General features: G+C 36.6%; 1 non-coding gene and 1 pseudogene across 8 annotated transcripts; both read right to left on the bottom strand.

Annotated features, from left to right (window-relative positions):
* Positions 1-261: 261 nt before the first annotated feature.
* Positions 262-6137, bottom strand: LOC145010961 (pentatricopeptide repeat-containing protein At5g40410, mitochondrial pseudogene; annotated as a pseudogene). 7 transcript variants are annotated; one of them, XR_013664001.1, is made up of 3 exons: positions 5588-6137; positions 5460-5507; positions 4770-4941 (listed from the first exon to the last, which is right to left on the bottom strand). The product of XR_013664001.1 is annotated as a pentatricopeptide repeat-containing protein At5g40410, mitochondrial pseudogene, transcript variant X4 (transcript). The 7 variants fall into 7 exon arrangements; XR_013664002.1 differs by having other exon boundaries at positions 4770-4931; XR_013664000.1 differs by having other exon boundaries at positions 4770-5507; positions 5588-5658; positions 5912-6137.
* On the bottom strand, positions 5553-5614 carry LOC145013686 (small nucleolar RNA snoR101). Its single transcript, XR_013665233.1, has one exon. It is a non-coding gene; the product is annotated as a small nucleolar RNA snoR101 (small nucleolar RNA).
* Positions 6138-20548: the final 14411 nt, after the last annotated feature.

Here is a 20548-nt window from a genome sequence, read left to right as displayed (position 1 = left end):
AGGAAACTTACCGGGAGTTTCGTAGTATGAGATGCTAAGTATATGCTTCATACAATGTTAGATATTACCAATGTTTTTCACTTCAATTTTGTTGTCTAAGAACCATTTTGTTGTCTCATTCTGTCGATTGTGAAGTTTATTTGTATAAAGTAACATTTTTTATATTTATCAGTTTAATTTAATCTTTTTTAAAAATACATAATAAAAACATGTTTGAGTTTGAATGATTCATTTCATTCCTTTAAATAACCAAACATCATGTTAGAATAAAATGATTCATCAACCACCTTGTCCGTTATATTAAGTTGTGCATTCCATTGTTTGTGATTCCATTCCATTCGTTTGAGATTATATTCCATCATACTAAACCTAGTTTCCATTTCACCAGTAATCCCGGCATGAGCAAAACCCATCCCGGAAATGATGAAACCGATTTGCATCTCGAATTACAAGTTCCCTTGAAGTAACAAGAGATACCAATTTCATCACCGAATGACAATCATCACATATTCGAAGATTCTTCATTATATGAATAGGCATCCAAGCTGGCAAACTCATCAACCCAAAAGCCATCGCAAGCTTCTCACTATGATAAGCCTTCGCCTTATTACTAGAATACATTCCTACATCTTCAACCTTTTTAATAATCTCCTCCAATTTTTTATAAACATCATTAATTCTTGGATGATTTGTATCATTAACAGTAAAAGCATGCACCCTATTATCAACTTCAATCCAACTACACCCCGGATTTTTCCTTATTCCTTTCTCCTTCATAACCCGTCTCACATCGGAAACGGAATCCAACTCCCCGGAAACGGAATAAAGATTCGCTAACAACACATAGGTTCCGGAATCTTCCGCATCCAATACCACAAGATTCTTCAAAGCCGTTTCCGCCATTGTTGCATTCCCATGAATCCTACAACCACCAAGCAAAGCTCCCCACACCGCAGCATTTGGCTCAATTGGCATTTTGTCAATTAAATCTTTTGCTTTTTCGATAAATCCCGCACGACAAAGTAAATCCACCATACACGCGTAATGCTCACAAGTTGGTGGAATTCTTTCATCTTTTAGCAACATATTGAAATAACGTTGTCCTTCAGGTTGCAGACCTGAATGACTGCAACCCGATAGGACGGATACGTAACTGATATGGTCGGGCAGTATGCCCGACCATATCATTTTCTCAAACGTATCTATTACTAAATTACCCTCGCCACTTAGCGTGTAACCATCCATCATCGCATTCCATGAAATCAAATTCTTTGACACTATCGAATCAAATGTTTTTTTTGCGTCTTGAATTCGCCCGCATTTTGAGTACATTGTAATTATACTATTTTTTACCGAAACGTCATTTCCAAACCCAAACTTTACACTTTGAGAGACTACTTGGTTTCCGAGTTTTAAAATGGCTGCATTAGCACACGCGCTTATTGAAGTTACAAAAGTGATGCAATCCGGTTTAACTCCTTTTTGTCTCATTAAAACAAAAACCTTAAAACCCTCTTCCCAAATCCCGTTTTGTACGTACCCCTTCAACATTGAATTCCAAGATACGAGATTCCGTTCCGGCATTCGATCGAAATATTCCCGAGCTTTTTCTATGTTCCCGATATTGGAAAATATCGTGATCATGGTTGTCCATGATATGATATCTTTAAATGGCATTAACTTAAATGCATGATTTGCATTACAAATGTCGCCACATTTCGCGTACATTGTAACTAGGGCATTTGTTACGGGAATTAGAGATTCCATTCCGATTCTGATCGAGTATCCATGGATTTGGGTTCCGAGGTGAATATCTTTTAAACCACAACAAGCTCCAAGAACAGTTGCTAGAGTGAATTGATCAGAGGTTATTGGAATTTCCTTCATTTGTTTGAACAATGAAATGGCTTCCACTTCATTGCCACTATGTATTGCTCCTCCTATCATTGATGTCCATGATACAATGTTGTGTTCTTTCAAATTGTTAAATATTTTGCATGCTTTTTTGAAGTGTCCACATTTGGCATACATGTCAATTAGACCAGTGCCAATGTATGCATCCATATGTTGTTGCATTCGGACGATTCGCCCATGTAAATGGATACCCCATTTGAGTTCAAGTGCATTAGTACAAGCACTTAAGACACTCGCATATGTCTTGGAATTTGGTTTAAAGCCTTGGATACACATCTCAATGAACATACCAAGAGTCTTTGTGACATGACCATGCTTAGACAATATTGAAATGATCATGTTCCAAGACACGAGATCTCTTTTAGGCATTTGATCGAACAGTTCCAAGGCCCTTTGAGCATCATATAGTTGTGAGTAACCATAGATCATAGAATTCCAAGAAAAAAGATTTGGGTTTGGCATCTTCAAGAAAACATGTTCAGCAATATCTGGAGCTCCACACTTGATGTACATATCAACTATTGACGAATCAACAGAATCATCACCTAAAAACTTGAACTTTTCAGAAAAACTGTGTAGTTGGAAAGCCAAGTTGAGATTTTCGAGGCTAGCACAGGCTTTCATTACACAACTGAAAGAATATTCATCGGGAAGAGTGTTAGAACATCGAACCATTAAAATGAAAACCTCTATAGTCTTCTCTGGAAACCCATTACGAAAATAACCAGACATCATAGAGTTCCATGAAACAACATCCCTTTGAGGCATTTCGTCAAACACCTTCTCTGCAGCTGTAACCCGTCCTGAATCTATCAACCCTTCGATCATCGTGTTCCAGCTAAACACGTTTTTTAACTCAATCTCATGAAATACTGATGACGCATCATCGATCAAACCACAACCCGCGTACAAGTTGATTAAATTGTTCTGGACAAAAGTTGAAATGTCTAACCCAGTTGTGATCAGTTGACAATGTAGTCCTCGAGCCAAGGGTTTCGACCGAATACTTACGCATGCTTTCATCGATTCGTAGAATTTCTGAGATAAATCCATATAAGATCGATCTGCATTTTCGTATGGAGGTACTTTTCTTGAGTTGATTTTCTGTTGGGTTGACAAAAGGCGACGGATGATAAAGATCGAGAGAGGACGACATGAGCCTAAGAAGCTGGAGATCATGAGAGATAGTGCTGAGGATTAAAGCTTTATGGGCATGGGGTCTCATTTGAGTGATTTCATCTACAAGTTTCTGAAAAACAGCAAGAATGGTGACGAAACTGAGTAGCTGAAACTTGAAAAATAACGAGATAATAATCCCCCCAAATCCATTTTATAGTGGATTACATAAATTGCCCTTGACCTATTTAAAAATTGACATTTATATCCAAATTCAAAAGAAACAAACTTCACATCCAATTTAAGGAACTACAGATTATCAGAAAGCGGAAAACCGATAAATCATACCGATTTTCGGGTTAATTAAAGCGGTTTTTTAATGTAGTTTTTTTGATCATAAACAACATGTAAAAAATTTGGATTTCGGTTCAGTTACATTTAACGGTTTTCGCCATGGACAATTAATCAAAAAATTAATACTTTCTTTATTTTTACAAAAAGATGTTTAGAGTTCATATTAGGAAAAATTTAGTTTTACTTTTTTGTTTCTTATTCAAGATATAATAATATATAATAATGAACCAACAAATATATTAAAAATATTATAGAAAATTTTGGTAACATGGTTTGACGGGTTTTTTTTTATTACGATCCATGTACATCCATAATTACAAATTTGGTCTTTTTTAATAAGTTTTAATATTGTTTTGGTCCTTGGAGATAACCCTGGTTATCTCTCATCCGTTAACACATGTCACTTGCCCCTCATGTGAGGGCATTCAAGTCATTTTACATTTCTTTTCTCTCCAAGTCTCCTTAAAACCCCTAATTTCTTTTTCTCATATATGTTGCTTTTGCTTCTCATCTCATTCTAGTTCTAATCCAACATATAACCCTAACTTCATGCTCCTGATCTTAAACTTCACTCTCTTCTTCCTCATCAGAAAACTAACTTCAGATGGCATCATCATCTAATCGAAGGTATTTCAGCGAACTTTTTTTTATTTATTTCTTCAATGTTTTGATTAAGCAAACCCTTTGATTATATTAAAATTTGAAGCTTTTACAAAACACCCAAAGGTTGAACCTTTGGCAAAAAAAAAAAAAAAAACGCTTTAACCATGAACCTTCAAACCTAGTTGGCTGCTGAAACATCTCACACTTCTCTTCAAACCTTGACAAATATACCATGACACTAATCTTGAACGACTTTTTGTTTTTCCAAATCCTTCCATATGCCATGTGTAATCTTACAAATTTGATCGAAGTTGAATCTCATCCTTTAATCATTGTTTTTTTAGTTAGAAAAGAAGGTTTTTTTTTTGAAGTTATACTAAACTTTGAATGTGTTATTGATTTGTAGGTTTAGTTGTTTATGAAGATAAACATGCTGTGATTTAAAATACTTTTGTTTGTTCTATTCCATAGTGTTTGTTTAAATTTAATTTCAACTTTTTATGGTTTTTGGAAAATATTATGACAAAATATGGTCCTTACTCCTTATTGTAGAAATGAATTGTGTAGTTTGTTATATTTGATTATGTATTCATTAATTGGTTAACCGAATAATCAAACCCTACACAAAAACACAAGCTAACCATATTGATTTTTTTGCATAGAAGTAATATAAAAAATAAACCAAAATCAGTGTTGCAAAGTTTTATATGTCGATTTGTTTATGAAATCTAAATGAAATTAACTTCTTAATTATCTTAGTAAACGTGTCAAGGAATGAGATATACACAAAAAATAACCAATTTTCATAAGAGGACAATGGAATCAAGAGACTTACATGTGAAAAACCCTTTTACATTCGACTTTGACATGAGATTATACAAAAATTACAAAAATGGCACTATGCCCTCCAAAACTAACCCTATCAATCGATCATGACTCATGCCCTGGAGGAAACTAAGAAAAAAGAAATTAACAGATTCGCAACAGGAAAATATTGTATTTATAACACAACATTACAACAAAGAAAGCTAATGTAAACATTGATTTTTTCCAACATATACTTTTAACTTATCCTTTTTTTTAATGTATTTAGAATATTTGATAGACATAGAAACACCTCATCAAATTATATAACAAGTTAGATGTTATACCAGAATAAAACATTTGACTTGACACATAGTTTAATAAGTTTTTGTTCAATAACCAAATACCAAAATACAATCAATAATGACACATAATTTAATAAGTTCTTGATTGATAACCAGATACAAAAATACACTCTGTAACAAAACTTTAAAGAACATATCATCAAAAACCAATGTCACCAATGTTTTGTTAATAATCATTAAGAAATGAAATAATCTGGGTCTTAAGTCTTTAACTTTACTAATAAAGAAGAAAATGTTGCATTTATGTTGGAGCAATCTAAAATACAAATTATTCTTATACCTAAGAAAAATTGTATAGCTTACTCAAGGGTATGTGCAAAGAAATGGGTGTTGCTTTTTACACTTTGCACCCTGCAAAAAGGTTGTAAATACTAAATAGCAACACCCAAAGAAAATTGCATCAGCAATATGAATTTGTCAACAGTACTTACCTGTTATTCAGAGATCAAGTGTAAGCCATCATATGCAAAACATTGCACCAAAATACCCTTTTTCAGCCATACTTCAAGAAATAAATATAATCAACATTGATTTGGGGTGAACTTCGAGTGAAAATTTACTCAATGTTTAAGGTGATTTACAATGACGCAATGATGTAGACACTTAGATACGAAAAACCCGATGTTTATGTCAATAGAATACATAATGAGAACCAAAGGGACATACTCACATGTATATCTGGCCAGTTACGTTTGTGAGGCTGCAAGCCCGAAATTTACAGAATAGATAAACAAAGGTCACAATGAAAATCCTACCTGAGGCTGAAAGGGATGCGGCGGCGAGAAGAATGATCTGCGGCGATCCGGAAACTAGGTTGCTACACCGGCGACGTCGAGCTGGCTGATAGCACCGGCAGTTGATGTTATTTACAAGGGACCGAAGGAATGAGGAAGGAGAGTTGTGGTTGTGGCTGTGGCCTTTAGGGTGGAACTGGAACGTAAACTAGGTCAAGATGTTTCCGCTTTCCAAAGCTTTCCGAATTTGATTTCTTTTAATCCGGCAACAATCCACACACAGACACACTTATCGTTTGAAAAAAAGCCCAGCCCAATCTTCTCTATTTGATTTTTGTTCGGATTTGGCCCAATCTTTTCTATTGCTAGAGCTGCACATTGGCGGTTTCAGACTAGTTTTAGGTCGGTCTCGAAACGCTATGGTCTTTTTGAGGTTGTTTTCAGAACGGTCCGGTTTTTTTTGGAGCAATCCCGGTCGGTCTTGTTCTTGTCTAGTCTTTTCCGGATCGGTCTCTTTTCGGACCGGTCTCGGTATTTTCAGTCCGATCTCATGGTTTTTCGGTCCGCCTTTTTCTGTTCGATTTACGTGTTTTTTTTTGTTCGGTTTCAGTATTTTTTGATTTTTTTGTTTTGGTTTCGAGTTTTTTTATTAACAAATATGTAATTAACACCGAAATGATAAATTAAGATTTATTAAAAATCATAATTTAAGTATAATAAAAGAAAAAATGAAATAAGTTAAATAATTTGTGATTAAAAATTATATAATTAGCACAAAAATGATATATTAATAAAGTTTGGTTACTGGTGTTTTTTTCTATACCGGTCTCATTCAATTTCAAATTGGTCTTGTGTCGGTCTCGGAACGGCCTGATCTTTTTTTGGGATAGGTCTCGACACGGTCCAGACTTTTTTGGACCGGTCTCGGATCGGTCTTTTTTAGGACTAGTCTTTTTTCAGTCTGGTCTCGTTTTAGACCGGTTTGGTCTCAGTCTTTTTTTGGATCCGATTTGAGATCAGTCTTTTTGTACGGGTCTAATTGTTATGCTTCAAAAGTATGCATTCTAATATGATTGTGAGCGACAAGTCATAGAGAAATAAAGGATACTGAAGAAGTCTTGTAATAATGAAACATGATGTCTTTAATTTCTCTTTAATTTATTGTTTATGATATAATGCAATCCTATAACATGACCATGGATGTAGTGGCGGAACTATATGGGTTGTTGGGTACTATAGCATTTCAAAAAAAAAGTTGTTTTATATATATATATATATATATATATATATATATATATATATATATATATATATATATATATATATATATATATATATATATATATATATTCAACAAGTTTTGTGTTATTATATCCTCACTTAAAATGATTGTGCCATGTTTTTAATGTATGGAATAAGATAATGATATGAAAAAAATATATATTGTGTTTCCACAATAAGTGTAGAGAGAATAAGTTGCGGAATAACAGGAATGATCAAGTTTTAAACAATTGTTTAGTCATTTTTATTGAGAATGATATGTTTCTACAAGTTCTTGATGATGATACCATGGATCCATTTCAATACATGACGACTAGGTAGATTAATATGTAGTGGCATTTGAAGACAAGCAAACGTCTTAGATGATATTGGTCTTCATAGAAAGTACACCCAAGGTTCCGTTGATTTTAATGGCCCATTGCAAAAAAAAAGGACCCCAAAATATAATTTTTATATATAATCAAAAATTTGTTCATACGGCGATAACTCGATAAATAATCTTACATGTTTAAAAGAATCGCGAGACTCTCATAATGTTATTTAGTTATTTAGAATTTGTTTGTTATGTTGGGAAAATTAGGGTTTGCGGTGGAGATCTGGATACCAGCTTGGATCGTGATATCACTTTTCGAACTGATATTTCTACCCTATAGCTGGGTTACAAGAAATTTAGTCTAGCATAATCCAAGCGGACACCTACGTTTCTACGCACAGAAAACGTAAGCTATTATGCTAAAAGGTTCTGTGAATGTGTGATGAAAAACGAGAGCTAAAAACCTTTTTCTTATCGAAACGAAGAGTTGTTTATAGACTAAACACAATTAGGGTTTTGTGACATCCCCAAAATCACGGCCAGAAAAGACCGGTTTGTTTATGCTTTGTTTAAAAATCAGAGTAACATTTTAAATAAAAGTGTTGCGGAATTTGTCCCAAAACAATAATATGATAAAGATTTATCAAAAGCATTTCCATAGAAATGTATTTCATTAAAAGACTCGGGATGTCATGTTCGTACAGATCAAAAGCATAAACAGTACAATACAAGCCTTACTACATTATTTCATATCTACAGGCCTATATCCGTAATCCCTCGTCCAAACATCATATATATGCTCAAGCGCCACTACCTGTAATACATAAAACTGAGTGGGTCAGGCTTGGGAGCCTGGTGAGCACATAGGGTTTTCAACCCACAATAAATCAGTTTATTAACTTCATTAAATTAAACAAACCCGATTACCCATTCCCGTTATCCTCACATTACGTCCCTAAGCATCTATCATAAGGGACCTATCATAAGAATTATCATCGGGATTGACATTACTGCTAAGGGGATTCCTTAGCAACAAATGTCCTTAAGGCAACCATGTGGGGGATGGAGTACATCTGGTGAGCACACAGTTCAAATAAACACACAGTTCGAATAAACACCTACAGGTTGCGAGCCTGCTAGTGTTCCACTGGACTGTCTAGTCTCTAGAATAGTCCGTGGTCGTCATCTATACTCCGCTAGATGACTGGATCATCAATAACATCTATAACGAGGCCTCTCATTATTTTATTTTGTCACACAACAACTATTACATCTACCCATGTTTTACCCAACACATTTTGTAGATATAAAATATATATACAGTTTAAATCTTTGAAAACATGTATAAAATGTTCATCCAGCATAGATAGCAAGTATTCAGATAATATGCACACATAGCACGTAATTTATATTAAATACTTCATATCTATGTGTAAGCTGAAAGTAACTATGCACTCACCTGAAAAGGTGGTGATTTCGAACTCAGACAGCGCTTCGCTTCTTAAAAAGAATTTTCTTCGACGAAATCTAGTATTATTACCACTAGAGTTTAGTTTATTATTCTTCGAGACTAATTAATAGTCTAGCTATTATTATTATTATATAAGCATCAAAAAAATACTTATATAACCCATAATAATAGCCCAAGTATTTATTATAAGTTTCTAATAACGTTACTATAATTAAATAAAAGCTATATTATAAATAGCGTAGGCGTAGCTCACTTACAGCAGGTTTTATAGAAAACCAGGATTTGCTTGGAGCAGTGTTTCCGAGTCGAAAGCTCTTTTTCTCGGAGCCGTCGAGCACTCCGGGGTTTCCGCCTCGTGCTAGGGAGGTTCCCTAGGCTTTTCGGGGGATTTCGGGGCTAGAGAGAGAGAGAGTAAAGAGAATAAAGAATGGGAAAGGTGTGAAGAAAATGAGGGTGGGAGAGGTGGTATTTATAGGGTGAAATGTGGCTGAACTTGGTGCCACATGTCACCATCTGGTGGCAAGCCTTGGGGAGAAAGCAATGGCCAATATTGTGCCACATCACCCATTTTCGCACAGCACACTTCCGACTTCTAAAATCCATAACTTTCACATACGACCTCTGTTTTTGACGTTCTTTATATCCACGCGTAGGTAAAAATAATATCTACAACTTTCATTTTGACTCCATCGGCTAATTCTCGACCGATCTTAAATTTAACAGTACGAGGCGTTTAGACTGTTAAATGACCGCGAAGAATTCGTAACTCCTTCATACGGACTCCGTTTTCGTCTGTCTTTTTACCGTTGAGTTCCTATTAATGATATCTTCAACTCTCATTTAGTTCGCATAAGCCAAAAACCGCTCGAACTAAAATTCGAGTTTCGGGTTGTACACTACTAAGCCGAATCTTAGAAAAATCATAACGTCTTCATACGAAGTCAGATTTGGTCGTTCTTTTTATGGATTTTCTTGATTTAACATATTCTACGACTTTCGTTTAGATCACTAAGGCTAAATCTCGCTCTATCGTAAATTCACTTTTTACGCTTCCCGGTGTTGTGCCGGTTCCATCGCGAAACTTCGACGAGTCATAACTTCTTCGTTATAACTTGGATTTCGGCGTTCTTTATATGTACAGATACCTTGTGACATATAATACAACTTGGTTCAAATTATTTATTCTAAATAATATTTTGTCGAAAAGTCATTTTTGACCCCTATTATCTCTAAATTGACTAGCCTGGATCTACGGGCGTTACAATTATCTCCCCCTTAGGATGATTACGTCCCGGAATCATCAACGAAACAGGGCAGTATAATGACTCCATACATTATCTCTTCTTCCTAGGTAGTAACTGTAACTTCTATGTTGCTTCGAACGGGTATCTAACTCTTGGACTCCTTGATTGCAGGCGGTGCTTGGTCTTGCACCTACTCGTTAGACTTTCAGTCATGACTTTTGTGTCACAAGCTCATTCTTTATCAGAGACACCTTCTTCTTCTTAGGACAAGTTAATTTGATTGCTACAATTGATCGAGGTGTCATATTCTAATGACCTATTATCGTACGTAACAACGCTTAGACTCAGGTCTCTTAGAGTCAAATTCCGGAATGAAATATGCCTTCCTTCATGGTCTAATGTGATATAATCACATTTTAACATGTAGCATTTCTAGCTACCAACTTTTTTTAACAACGACCGCGATACTTCTATTGATCGCTTTGATTTCAAGCGTTTGGTTTAAGTCGGACGCTACATCAAACTTGGTTCTCTGAACCACGTAACCTACTCATCGTAGTCGGACTCAATGTGATATGACCACTAGGGTCGGGATAACAACAATTTTCTTAGTCATTACCGAAACAATGGTAACGACATACTTAAATAAAACGAAATCAATTACTAGCTTCTTGGTAACCTTGTGACTTTCCCTGATCCAAGCGTGAGTCCTGTGCTTCCGGTAGTATATGCATCTACTACCTTTCACACCTACTCATACTCGTCCCAAGTATTGTCTCGCAGTTTTCCAAGTCACCATACAAGAAAATCACATAAAAACTTAACACATAAAATATCAAAATAAAGGTTTTATATTATTCCTTGAAACGATTACATGGGTGTTCAAGTTCACCTTAGATTATGCCTCTAATAGGCTATACCATATGACACTATCTACATGGCTTCTTCATAACTTGATCTCCATGTATCCATCCTCACTCCTGATTCCTTGCATCGTCAGCTGCTTCATCTAGGATCATATGGAATGCTCTTGCCTTTGGTTTTGGCGGAATGTTTGGTCTTGCCGCCTCTTTCTTTTTCGGGCAATCCTTAGCAACATGCCCTTCTTCACGGCATTCATAACACACCCTTTTGCTGGCGGTGCACTCGTTGGCGTAATGTCCGGTCTTCTCGCACTTGTAGCAAGTCACTTCTTCGCTACATTTCCCAAAGTGATTCTTCTTGCACTTCTCGCACCATTTCACTTTGTTTCCTCCTCCGCTAAACTCCTTTGTACCAGACTTTATCTTCTTATTGGGCCTCGTAGACCCCTCAAACTTCCTCTTTTCGCCAACCTCAATCTTGTTGGCAGTTCTTCCCTTAATCATATCTTCCACAGACTTGGCAGCCCATATAGCTGCCTCCAGAGTAGGTGCCTGACGCACTAGCACCGCGTACTCCCATGGAAGTCCATTTGCGTACTTGTTGATTTTCGTCAGCTTATCCGGAACAAGGCACAAGGCGAACTCCATCTTCTCTGTGAAGTTGTTGGTATATTCATCAATCGACATGCTTTCCTTCTTCAGGGTTAGAAACTGATTCTCTAGCTCGAGCAGGTTTTGGGCTGAGCAGTACTTTCGTTTGAATTGCACCAGAAATTCTGCCCATGTTAGTTGCAGGGGCTCATTGGGGCTCAGAGTCTTCCCCAAGGTATTCCACCAACGTACAGCGCCTCCTCGAAACTGACGCACTGCAAATATGGTCTGTTGTTTTCCCTTGCAACCACACGTCATGAAAGCTAATTCCATCTTCGAGATCCAATCCATGACCCCGATCGGATCCTCCTTTCCAGTGAAAGTCGATGGCTTGCAAGTCAGAAAATCCTTGTACTTGCATCCATTCCTCTCGACTTCGTCATCTTGGTTGTTTTGTTGAACTATTGGTGGGTTGACTTGACCAACAGTCCCACTGTAGTTTCCTTCCTCAGTCTGCCCTTCGTTCAACTCGGGCTGTTCGATCTGAATGGTCGCTTCCTCTTGATTTTGCCGAAGCAAACGCCTGGTTTCCTCCATTTGACGATCCAACATCGCCTGGATCATCGCTTGTACTCCGGCAATCGTTATTGGCTCAGCAGCGGCTACCACAACCGGTATTTGCTCAATCACTGGGGGTTGGTTTCGGTTCCCATTTGCATTCACGTTTCCGCTACGGGTTCTTGCCATCTTGATCTATACACCGAATAAGGTGAATCCAGATCTTTACTTAGGATTGACGGTTAAATCATCCTTATCACTCCGAAATGTTTACATGCTAGTTCTAATATCGTAGTCGTACATTTAGAATCCTAAACACATAAGGTTTCCAGATCCGGTCGGCAACAGACCATAGATCCGAACAATTAACAACATATCATGCACAAAGCATTTAGCACATAAAAGCATTTTAGGCACAATTCCTAAAATAATCTAGTGCTCACACCTCACAATCATCGCTTAGCATTCTAAGTTTAAGTCTAGAAATAAATCCATATTCCTAGTTCGCTTAAACTAATGCTCTGATACCAACTGTGACATCCCCAAAATCACGGCCAGAAAAGACCGGTTTGTTTATGCTTTGTTTAAAAATCAGAGTAACATTTTAAATAAAAGTGTTGCGGAATTTGTCCCAAAACAATAATATGATAAAGATTTATCAAAAGCATTTCCATAGAAATGTATTTCATTAAAAGACTCGGGATGTCATGTTCGTACAGATCAAAAGCATAAACAATACAATACAAGCCTTAATACATTATTTCATATCTACATGCCTATATCCGTAATCCCTCGTCCAAACATCATATATATGCTCAAGCGCCACTACCTGTAATACATAAAACTGAGTGGGTCAGGCTTGGGAGCCTGGTGAGCACATAGGGTTTTCAACCCACAATAAATCAGTTTATTAACTTCATTAAATTAAACAAACCCGATTACCCATTCCCGTTATCCTCACATTACGTCCCTAAGCATCTATCATAAGGGACCTATCCTAAGGATTATCATCGGGATTGACATTACTGCTAAGGGGATTCCTTAGCAACAAATGTCCTTAAGGAAACCATGTGGGGGATGGAGTACATCTGGTGAGCACACAGTTCAAATAAACACACAGTTCGAATAAACACCTACAGGTTGCGAGCCTGCTAGTGTTCCACTGGACTGTCTAGTCTCTAGAATAGTCCGTGGTCGTCATCTATACTCCGCTAGATGACTGGATCATCAATAACATCTATAACGAGGCCTCTCATTATTTTATTTTGTCACACAACAACTATTACATCTACCCATGTTTTACCCAACACATTTTGTAGATATAAAATACATATACAGTTTAAATCTTTGAAAACGTGTATAAAACGTTCATCCAACATAGATAGCAAGTATTCAGATAATATGCACACATAACACGTAATTTATATTAAATACTTCATATCTATGTGTAAGCTGAAAGTGTGACATCCCCAAAATCTCGGCCAGAAAAGACCGATTTTCATTTATGCTTTTAAAATAAATTCAGAGTAAATCCTTTTGATTTGAAAGAGTTGCGGAATTTGTTCCCAAAAACAAAATATGATAAAACAATGTTTACCAAAGCATTTCATAAAAGAAATGTATTTTTCATTATATAATCAAAACTCGGGGTGTCATGTTCCGATATAGATCAATAAGCATAAACGATAACATTACAACTCATTCAACAAATATGTACAGACTTGTAAACAAAACAACTTGATGGTTCATCTATCTTACGCCCTTGCGCCACTTCCTGTAATACAAATAAAACTGAGTGGGTCAGGCTTGGGAGCCTGGTGAGCATATAGGGTTTTCAACCCACAATTAATAATTAAATTAATTATTATCAACCAACAATAACCCAGTTACCCATTCCCGTTATTCTCACTTTACGTCCCTAAAATAACTAACACAAGGGACCTAATCTAAGAATATTTTCATCGGGGTGACAACACATGCTGCGGGGGTTCCTCAGCAATATAAGTCAAATAAGGCAACCATGAGGGGGATGGAATACAACGAATGAACACCCAAGTTCATTAACACCTACAGGTTATGAGCCTGCTAGCGTTCCACTGGACTGTCTAGAAAAGTCCGTGGTCATCATCTAAATTCCGCTAGATGACTGAATCAAAACAACAACGAGGCCTCTCATCTGTTTATTACACACCAACTATCTACCCATGTTCTACCCAACATATTAGTAGATAAAAACATACATTTTTATACATATTTTCAAAACCTGTATAGCATGCTTGATCAATACATTTTCCATATAACATATGAGGCACACACACATAACATATATTTCATATAGAAATAATCATATCTGTAAGATAGAAGAAAGTGAATATACATTCACACACATAACAACAAAACATACACATAACACGTATCTCGTATAAAATACTTCATAGTTATACGTTAGGAGAAAGTAACAACGCATTCACACGTATAAACGACAATAAACTTAATACACTCAAACCATACTTGTATTATTATTGCGTTTATGAAAGGTAGTATACACTCACTTGATCAGAAGATGATCGGACAGTACTACGGCTTGCAAAAGTAGTAATCCGCAGCAGATCTGGAAGATCTCTACAAAAATCGAACTTCTCGCGGGCAGAGCTTCGGCTCGGAAACCGCACTTCTCGGGATCTTCGGGATCTCGGGACTTGCTTCGGGACTCGGGAATATTACCGGGGCTTCGGGGTACTTCTAGCAAGCAAATCGATGCAAAACAGGAGAGAGAAGAGAGAAAATAGCAACCCTAAACGGCTGGCCCTTCAAATCTATTTATAGGGCAAATTTGGCCCTTGCCACGTCGTGGCAACCTTTTTCCACGTCGTGGGCTTGGTCGTCACTGCATGCGTCATCCCAAGTTGCATCTGGGGGCCTCCCGGAGGTGTCAGGACACTTGTCACGTCGTGGCACTACTTGCCACGTCGTGGTCTCTGACAGTTTTGGGGTTTTGCGCCCCAAACTTCAGAAATTCATAGCTTTCGCATACGAACTCCGTTTTCGACGTTCTTTATATCGCCGCGAAGGTGAGATCATGATCTACAACTCTCGTTTAGACTCCATTGGCTAATTTTGACTTTATTTTTAATATATTATAAGTATATTACTTATATATTATTTTTAGTAGGCCGGGACAGGAAAACTCCGTTCGAAATTCATAACTCCTTCATCTGAAATCCGATTCCATCCGTCTTTCCGTCGTTGCACTACTATCGATGAGATCTTAAATTCTCATTTAGATCACTAAGGATAGATATCTATCTACCTTAAATTCACTATTTACATTGCGCTGGGTCGCGTTGGGTCGTGCCGGTTCTGTCGCGAAACTTCGACAGGTCATAACTTCTTCGTTATAACTCGGATTTCGACATTCTTTATATATTCGGAAACCTCGTTTCAACTACTACAACATTATCTAAAGATATCAAGTTTGTTTTACACTTAAATTTTGACGCTTATTTTTATTCTTAATTAATCAAACCACCTAATTAATCAATTAAGCACAAAACATATAATACTCAAATAATACACTTCTATTATTTCAAAACAGGTTACAAAGGTTAACCTAGACTATCACATTCCTAAAAATGGCAAGCCCAGAAACACAGGCGTTACAGAAAGTAACTATGCACTCACCTGAAAAGGTGGTGATTTCGAACTCAGACAGCGCTTCGCTTCTTAAAAAGAATTTTCTTCGACGAAACCTAGTATTATTACCACTAGAGTTTAGTTTATTATTCGTCGAGACTAATTAATAGTCTAGCTATTATTATTATTATATAAGCATAAAAAAAATACTTATATAGCCCATAATAATAGCCTAAGTATAAATTATAAGTTCCTAATAACGTTACTATAATTAAATAAAAGCTATATTAAAAATAACGTAGGCGTAGCTCAATTACAGTGGGTTTTATAGAAACCCAGGATTTGCTTGGAGCAGCGTTTCCGAGTCGAAAAGCTCTTCTTCTCGGAGCCGTCGAGCACTCCGGGGATTCCGCCTCGTGCTAGGGAGGTTCCCTAGGCTTTTCGGTGGATTTCGGGGCTAGAGAGAGAGAGAGAGAGAGAGAGAGAGAGAGTAAAGAGAAGAAAGAATGGGAAATGTGTGAAGAAAATGAGGGTGGGAGAGGTGGTATTTATAGGGTGAAATGTGGCTGAACGTGGTGCCACATGTCACCATCTGGTGGCAAGCCTTGTGGAGAAAGCAATGGCCAATATTGTGCCACATCACCCATTTTCGCACAGCACACTTCCGACTTCTAAAATCCGTAACTTTCACATATGACCTCCGTTTTTGACGTTCTTTATATCCACGCGTAGGTAAAAATAATATCTACAACTTTCATTCTGACTCCGTCGACTAATTCTCGACCGATCTTAAATTTAACAGTACAAGGCGTTTAGACTGTTAAATGACCGCGAAGAATTCGTAACTCCTTCATACGGACTCCGTTTTCGTCTGTATTTTTACCATTGAGTTCCTATTAATGAGATCTTCAACTCTCATTTAGGTCGCATAAGCCAAAAACCGCTCGAACTAAAATTCGAGTTTCGGGCTGTACATTGCTAAGCCGAATCTTAGAAAAATCATAACTTCTTCATACGAAGTCAGATTTGGGCGTTCTTTTTATGGATTTTCTCGGTTTAACATATTCTACAACTTTCGTTTAGATCACTAAGGCTAAATCTTGCTCTATCGTAAATTCACTTTTTACGCTTCCCGGTGTCGTGCCGGTTCCGTCGCGAAACTTCGACGAGTCATAACTTCTTCGTTATAACTTGGATTTCGGCGTTCTTTATATGTACGGACACCTTGTGACATATCCTACAACTTGGTTCAAATTATTTATTCTAAATAATATTTTATCGAAAAGTCATTTTTGGACCCCTATTATCTCTAAGTTGACTAGCCCGGATCTACGGGCGTTACAGGTTTCATTAGGGTTTGGCCGTCATTACTTGCTTAGGAAGCAAGTAATATTAATCCGGATTAGGGTTACCAAACACTAACGAATTTTGTTAGATTTACCAGAATCACCCTCAAGAAATTGAATTTTCCAGCCAGGGGCTTGGCCCCTTGGACCCCGTCAGGAGCACTGCCCCTTTGGAAACCCCGAACCCTGACTAGTCGTCAAACCGGCTTCTGACATGATCTTATACATGCGTGCACTCCGCACAAACCCGTACATGTATTAGAGTACAAATCATGAAACCCCTTAACTCACATGTTAGTTCCAGTTACTTAAAAATGACATGGTGATACTAAAATCACCAACATGTTATTGTGTTACATTCGTTAATCAATGACAACAATCAGAATATAAAATGAGATGCCGTCAGATTTAAAAATTAAGAATAGTAAAATACTAAGTTGTTTAATTTCAGTTAACAATAAAACATTAGAGTGTGTAGACAACAAACAAGATACAATTTTCTTGTGTTGCAAAGATTGTCCAACGAGAAGCAAAAAGAAAAACAAAAAACAAAAAAACAAACGGCTAAAAGAAAATAAGAAAAAAGTAATTACTTGATTCCAAAGGTTAAACAAAAAAATGTGGGGTTCCAACAAACCATTACAACTACAGTGGCGTATCTAGACCAAAAAATCATGTGGTTCCCAAATTAAGTGAAGCTAATAAAAGAAATTCAACAACACTTGTATGGGGTCGGGTCAGGTCGTATACTTAAAAAACTAGACGAATCAGTTTAACTTGTTAAAACCAATCAGACACCACCCATTAAAATTTTTTACAAAACAATTGAAATATAAATGAAAAAAGCAGTACGGTTTTAATGAAAAACTAGTTGATTATTAGTCAATTGATAAAGCGGTGAACGGAGAGTAAGAGTTTTTAGCATGTGAGCTTCTTTTTATTACAACAAATTATTTATTTATTGATATTTTGAGAGTGTCGATTAAGAGTGGCTAATTTTTTTGTTATCAATCCCATAATTCAAAATAACAAATTGATCCTAATAACTTATTTTTTTCTTCTTTTAAAATGATTTTTTAAGACATTTTTTTAATAACAAACTCAAGGTAGGTTATTTATTTTTTCTAAGGTAGTTCTTAATTTTTCTACAATATATATCGTAAATGAAATTGAAATTTAGGTAGGTCATAGGACCTACCTTAGGCCATACTAGATACGCCCCTGCAACTATATATACTAATTGAAATAGAATCCTACTCAAACTCTACAATAATAAAATAAAACTTAAATATATAACTTTCCTAAAATGCCCTTGAAACTAAAAACTCATTTTATGGATATTTCAAACCGATTAATCCAACAATCACTCTTTAAATCGGTTTGATCATTTTCCCATTTAGGACACTCATTTTTATAGTGATCAAGCTCACCACATTTGTAACATCTAATGTGACTTTTATCTCAGACATGTTTATTACCATCTTGACTTCTCCCGAACCCCGACCTCTTCCTTGGCCACTTCCAAAGTCATCCAGATTTGAACGTCCATTGTCATAATGTTCACATCGTGTTGTTTGTCTATTCCCTTCATGTCTTGACAACCATACATTTATTGATCAATCATATTCCAATATTTTCTTCCACCGAACGCCTTCGATTCAATCGTCCCACATGTGTCGTGTGCATCCAAAATCGCATTGACTTTGATTACCCACACCGGATAATTCGTTGGAGTCAAAATTGAAACTTGAAACATCATTGAACCTTGTTCTTTAACTGATGACATCCTAATATCTCTTTTCACCACCCCGACCTCCTTAATCAAGCTTGTTCCGATAACACTCTTCCACCGATCAACAAGACAAGGTCACGACCACCTTTACCGTCTTCCGTCACCCGCAAAACGAACCGACTCAAAGCCGTCCGCTTTGACGTCTTCCCTTTCGTTTATTTCGTGTCTTCGGTTAGTCTCTCTCTACCTTAGAACAAGTTCGATTAAAAGAAATCGGGGATGTAGTTGAGATGCTTCAACTCGCGCTCAAATATAATATACGCCCCTTAAACCGAACTTGGTTCCCATTGCGTCTGCCCCGCAGCAAAAGGCTACAATTTTCTTGAAACCGACTCTCAAACCGGCCGCTTTATGCCTTCACGAGCCCTAGACTCTGATACTAAGTGTAGATAACAAACAAGATACAATTTTTTTGTGTTGCAAAGATTGACCAACAAGAAGCAAAAAGAAAGAAAACAATTGCTAAAAGAAAAGAAGAAAAAAGTAATTACTTGATTCCAAAGGTTAAACAAAAAAAACGTGGGGTTCCAACAAATTATTACAACTATATATACTAATTGAAACAGAATCCTAATCAAACTGTAAAACAATAAAATAAAACTTAAATATATAACTTTTCTAAAATGCCTTTGAAACTAAAAACTCATTTTATGGATATTTCAAACCGATTTATCCAACAGAATGAGAGTGCTATATAAACGAGAGATGAAGTCTAGTGAAATCAAGAAACCAAGAAAAAAAAACATCGTTCAAGCTTTGCAGTTGCTGTAAATTTGGAAGTTTGAAATTGAAACAAGACGTAAGCTCTTGTTTACCATACATTTGCATTAGCCCAAATGCAATTTTATTTTAATGACAAAATTTTCAAAACTTGAGTTGTTGCAATTTTTAATTGTAGCTTTAGCTATTGGAATTGAAAAATACATACGTTTTTATCCTTTTGATTACTGGGTCGATTGCTAGACTGTGAACTTACTCATATTTAAAATTTGGCCCCTTCCACAACATGAGCTCTATACAGTCGCTCACCTTGCACCCTCCGCTCATGTACACCTTAGGTTAACAAGTAACTTTCTTAGACGGCATCAGTCATTATAGAAAGTATACTGTAACACCACCAAATTAGGATTAGAAATTTAACCTCTGATCATGAAAAGTTCAACAAATAAAATTCAAAGGGATATTAAACAAATAAAACTCAAAGGGACATAAAGCTCTAATCATGAAAAGTTGTGCACTGAGATGTCATCCAGCCATTATTCATTATGGGGTAATTTCTTCCATGGCTAAAAAGAGAAGGGTATAACTCAAAGCATATTGTTGAAAATTCAAACCATCCTTAATTGTTATGACCGTTGACATAATCGATCAGATTGCCAATGAGGTCATGAACTCATGATATATGAGATATCCCTCAAGTTCTTGAAGTAGAAAGAGAACAACTTAATGTTTGAGGGCAACAACAAGCAGTACGACATACAAATGCACCGACCAACCACCGTAGCTCCTTCGGCTGCTACCGTCGGAGCCCTAATCGTTGTCGACAATTAAATCGAGGGGACCACA

The sequence above is a fragment of the Lactuca saligna genome, chromosome 8 (assembly GCF_052625555.1).
Source record: "Lactuca saligna cultivar CGN05327 chromosome 8, ASM5262555v1, whole genome shotgun sequence".
In the NCBI taxonomy this organism is placed as follows: Eukaryota; Viridiplantae; Streptophyta; class Magnoliopsida; order Asterales; family Asteraceae; genus Lactuca; species Lactuca saligna.
This window is presented reverse-complemented; position numbering and strand designations above follow the sequence as displayed.